The 5,629-nt window shown below is 36.7% G+C and overlaps 1 non-coding gene across 1 annotated transcript; it reads right to left on the bottom strand.

The window, feature by feature from the left end:
• Positions 1 to 5,164: 5,164 nt before the first annotated feature.
• On the bottom strand, positions 5,165 to 5,271 carry LOC121211975 (small nucleolar RNA R71). Its single transcript, XR_005907189.1, has one exon. It is a non-coding gene; the product is annotated as a small nucleolar RNA R71 (small nucleolar RNA).
• Between the last annotated feature and the right edge of the window lie 358 nt (positions 5,272 to 5,629).

The following is a 5,629-nucleotide window of genomic DNA, read 5'->3' as shown; positions in this document are numbered from 1 at the left end:
TAGCTTAATTGAAAGCGAGACTGTTGTTTTTACAACAGATTATTGATGCTCAAAAGGTTGGTAATGAGATAATAGCAAAATGAGCTCAGTGTGATTTGAATTCTGATTCTAAATTTTGAGTTGATAATAATGTTTTTTTGAGATTCTGATATCGAATTTATGTTCCGAGAAATCCAGAATTAATTCAGATGATTTTGAACAAAGCTCACAACAGTTGTTTATCTGTGCATTCGGGTAGTACAAAAATATATAATGATCTGAAAAAGCTTTATTGGTGGCCTGGTATGAAGGTGACATCTCTAACTTTGTTTCTAAATGTTTAATTTGTCAGCAAGTTAAAGCTAAACATTAAGTGCCATCTGGTTTGTTACAACCGACTATGATTCTAGAGTGGAAATGGGACAGAGTGACGATGGATTTTGTTTCGGGTTTACCCCTATCTCTGAGAAAGAAAAATGCTATTTGGGTCGTGGTTGATCGATTGACGAAATCAGCCCATTTTATTCTGGTACGATCCAATTACTCGATTGATAAGTTAGCTGAGTTATACATTTCTAATGTTGTAAGAATACACGGGGTACCATTTCTATCGTGTCAGATAGAGATTCGAGATTCACTTCACGGTTTTAGAAGAAATTGCAAGAGGCCTTAGGTACTAAATTGCATTTCAGTATTGATTTTCATCCGTAGACAGATGGTCAATTCGAGCAGATTATTCAGATTCTCGAGGTTATGTTGAGATGTTGCATTCTTGAGTTTGAAGGTACGTGGGAATAGTATTTTCCATTGATTGAATTTGCATGCAATAATAATTTTCAATCGAGCATTAAAATGGCTCTGTACAAAGCCTTATATGGTCGTAAATGTCGAACACCTTTGTATTGGATTGAGCTTAGTGAGAATAAGATACATGGGGTCGATTTGATAAAAGAGACTGAACAAAAAGTAAAAGTGGTCCGAGATAGTTTGAAAGCAGTTTCCGATCGTCAGAAATCATATGCAGATTTGAAACTGAAAGACGTTGAATTTGAAATCGGTGATAAAGTGTTTTTAAAAGTCTCACCGTGGAAGAAAATACTCAGATTAGGTAGAAAAGGCAAATTGAGTCCAAGGTTCATCGAGTCTTATGAGATTATCGGGAGTATCGGGCCGGTTGCTTATTGATTGTTATTGCCACCTGAGTTAGAAAATATCCACAACGTATTTCATGTATCGATGCTTAGACGATATAGATCTGATCCATCACATGTGATTTCTCCGTCTGATTTTGAGATTTAGTCCGATATGACCTATGAAGAAGAACCGATCAGTATTTTAGCTCGCGAGGTTAAAGTAATGCGAAACAATAAAATTTTATTAGTTAAAGTGATGTGGCATCGACACGGTGTTGAAGAGGTTATGTGGGAGCCCAAAGATGCTATGAGACAACAATATCTGAATCTGTTCAATGGTAAGATTTTTGGGGATAAAAATCCCTAAGGAGGGAGAGTTGTAACAGTCTGTTTTAGACGCTAGTCGGAATAGTGGTTTTGGGACCATGATCAATGTGACAATGAAATTATGATAGCTATTATGATTTTGCACCGAAACAGTGTTGAACAGCAGCAGTAGCCCGAATTTGAAAAATCACCATAAATGGTGGAAGTCAAATTAGAAGTTGAATAATATATGAAATTAAAGCTTAATGAGTCTAGTTTCACATAAAGGAAGCTATGTAAGTAAAAGAATTATGTATTATTTTGAACTTTTGTGAGACAGAGTCAGAGTGCTTTCGGGCTCCCCTATCCCAACTTTGGAAAATCACTAACAATTGTACAAAAATAATTATGAGTTAAAATTCATATGACTAAAATCCTTAATGAGTTTATTTTCAAGAGAAAGAGAAAGGAACATTATTTGAGTCTCGTACTATGAGATATTTGATTTTTAGTAGATAGAGGTCGAAGCTATCAGACAACAAAATAAGGGAGAGTTTAAAGAATAAACTGTACTTATTGGCTAGAACAAAAATTCTGGAAATTTTATGGTAAGAAGATATATGAGTCTAGTTTCAGGGAAAATTAACAGATCTTAATTTATAGTCCTATATCTCAAGATATAAAAAATTCATCGACTATGACTCGAGTAGACAGCTTGACCAGAATATGAATAAAAGTGTAATAATAGTTGTTTTACCTAAGGAAACATGTTGTTATAATGCTTATTATTTTCATATGGACTTACTAAGCATAAAGCTTACTCCCCCTTCCATTTCTTCTAGTGTTCTCAGGTTGGCTCGGGGTTGGAGATCGTCAGAGGCAACCTTACACTATCAAGCTACCATCTTTGGAGTATTATTGAAAATTTCTTCAAGTGAGTGGCATGCATAGGGACTTAATTTTTGATTTGTGTTTTTATATTTTGGCCAAGATATTGGTTTATATTAATTCATTGTATATAGCCATGAGATGTGGCTTATAATGATTTTGGCTTGTAAGCCTATTTGTCCATTGTATGTGTTAATGTCTTGTGATGTGGTTATGTGATTATGCTTGTTCACTATGTATGAGAAGTATATGGCACATGTACATGATGAATACCCCAACACCATTCGAGATGGTCGTGGCCATGAAGTGATTGTGTGGCATGGTAGTAAGATGATAATGATTGAACATGGACAATTGTTGAATGTGTAGAGATTAACTGTTGTGTTAGGCTATTTCTGCCTATGATGTGTGGCATGGTAGAGACACGGGTAGAGACACGGCCATATGTGGAGGACATGGCCTAGTACACGAGCGTGTGGCCTGGCCGTGTGGTATTAATTATTTTGCTAACATCATAAACAAAGAGTTACACGGGTTGAGGACACGGGCATGTCCCAAGCCACACGGGCGTGTGACTCTCCAAAGCAAGAAAATCTATTAAGTTGCCCAAAGTTTATTGAATGTTTTAGGTTTTGTCCCAAACCGCCCCGATGTATGTTTTAGGCCTCGAAGGCCTGTACAAGGGACGATATGCATCGGTTTGAAAAGTTTTAATTTTGGACGAAATTTGATGACCCAATTTTGTATGTTTGTGAATGTTTAAGTCCGGTAATGCCTCAAACCCTATCCCAGAGTTGGATACGGTTAAGGGGTGTTACATTGCCCCTTATAAGGGCTAATAAATGCCAAATTATACATATCTATACCCCAAATACTTAGCATATTTATGGATGTTTACCACTAGATTCATACAGCCAAAGCCTTGCCACACGGCTGCTCACACGCCCGTGTCCTTCGAGGGTGTCGACCAAGGCTCTCACGATTCATACGGCCTGACCATTGACCCACATGGCCGTGTGCAATTTAATGGATCAAACACGGCCTGGCAATCACGTCACACGGTCATGGCACACGGGCGTGTCCCTTTTTCAAAGAGTTGTATTTTACACGGAAAAGGATACTTAGGGAGGAAGAAAGCTAATCCAAAGCCTATATAAACACCCTAAGTGTGACCTAATAAGAGGGCCTCTTCCACAACTTTTCTGGAATACAAAACCATACGCCAGGAATTACTTGAAGAAAGCCAAACGATCCATCCTAAAAGCCGGAGCTACTCCAAGACTGAATATTTCCTTCAGAATTCCTTCAGGGGTTTTAGAGTTTTCTTCATGTTTTGTTATTTTTATACTTTTGAGATGTACTCTTATTTTATTATGAACTAAATCCCTTAGATACCTAAGAGGGATAAAACCTATGATGGATCTTGTTATTATTATCTGAACTGTATGGAAAATACTTGATTTGTTCTGAATTATGTGTTCTTAATGCTTGAGTTAATATTCTGGGTATTAATAAATGATTTGATCTGTTTATGCAAAGGAGGAATAGAACCTGCCTAAGAGTAGATTTGGCATAATTAAATGGAGTTGATCGAACGCCTAGAAATAGGGTTACGTGATTTTGCCGAATTAGGGTGAAACCTAATATGGGAGTCCATCGAATGATTTACTGCTTCTGTAGGGGTTTTAATTAAGAAAGAAATTTCGATTAATTCAACTGAGGGTTAGACGTTATTAGTCTCGAAAGGGATAATAACATAGGTTAAGGAATCTCACGGATCAAGTCAAGTGAATAAATCGTCCGGGTCAGAGTTAGATAACAAGTGAAATCTAGGTGGATTCCTCATTGGGTGTCGTCTTTATCAATTGTTTTTCTTCAAGTCTTTTTCCAAATTTTCCCTTTTCTTTAATTAGTTTAGATAATTAGTTTAATAAACAAACCCTTTTATTCTTAAGCTAGATAGTAAAAAGATAGTTATTACTAGTACTTTTGGTTCCCTTGGGTACGATATCCCGGTCTTGCCATTACTATACTATTGTTCGAAAGGTGCGCTTGCGTTTTTGTCATGATAATAGTTAGTCTAGGTTTGATCTTCATTATAAATATTTATTACTTGTTATGAATCACGCGATCAAATTTTTGGCGCCATTGCCGGAGAACTAAAATATTAGGAACGCTAAATTTTTATTACTTTAGCCATTTAATTTTCTTGCGATTTAATTTAATTTTTATTTTTATTATCTATTAATTTACTTATTCTTTCTCTTGGCAGGTTTTTATAGTTTATGACTAGAAGAAACCCGTTGGGACCATTACTTTTTGACGAAGAAATCAATCGTACAGTTCGTAAAAATCAAAGAGAGATAAGGCGCAGCTTACGATACACGGAGAACAAGCAAGAAGATGATACTCAACCCCCAACCGTAGAGATGGCTGAAAACCAAGGCAATCAGCTACCTCCTGCAATTGCGGCTAATCAAAATCCTGCTCCATGCACTATGTATGATTATGCTAAACCTTCTTTAACAGGAACTGAATCTAATATAGTTAGACCTGTTGTAGCTAAAAATACTTGTGAATTAAAACCTAACACTATTCAGATGATACAGCAGTTTGTTCAGTTTGATGGTTTGCAGGATGAAGATCCCAATGCTCACTCAGCAAATTTCCTGGAATTTTGCGATTCATTAAAAATCAATGGCGTTTCTGATGATGCCATTCATCTTCGATTATTTTCCTTTTCACTGAGAAACAAAGCTAAACAGTGGTTAAACTCGTTACCACGAGGTTCTATCACTACTTGGAAATAAATGACTGAAAAATTTTTACTAAAATATTTTTCGCCGGCTAAAATGGCTAAATTACGTAATGATATCTCTTCTTTTGTGCAGATGGATTTAGAAACACTTTACAATGCATAGGAGAGATACAAGGACTTACTGAGAAGGTGCCCTCACCATCGGTTACCACTTTGGTTTCAAGTACAAACATTCCACAATGGTCTGAATCCCTCGACTCGGTAAATGGTTGACGCAGCTGCTGGCGGAACCATCAACAACAAAACACGTGAAGAGGCTTATGAATTCATAGAGGAGATGTCACTGAATAATTATCAGTGGCAAGTTATGAGGACAAATCCAATGAAAACACTCGACGTTTATAATATCGATTCAGTCACCATGCTCTCTAATCAGGTAGAACTTCTCAATAAAAAGATTGACGGTTTACTTGGTTCTACGCAGGTACATCAAGTAATGAGGTGTGACTCAAGTGGCAGAGGTGTGCATACAGAATACCAATCCTTCAATCCTACAACTGAAGAA

This window comes from Gossypium hirsutum, chromosome A12 (assembly GCF_007990345.1).
Source record: "Gossypium hirsutum isolate 1008001.06 chromosome A12, Gossypium_hirsutum_v2.1, whole genome shotgun sequence".
Lineage (NCBI taxonomy): Eukaryota > Viridiplantae > Streptophyta > Magnoliopsida > Malvales > Malvaceae > Gossypium > Gossypium hirsutum.
Note: the sequence above shows the minus strand (reverse complement) of the source record. Positions and strands in the feature narration are given on the sequence as shown.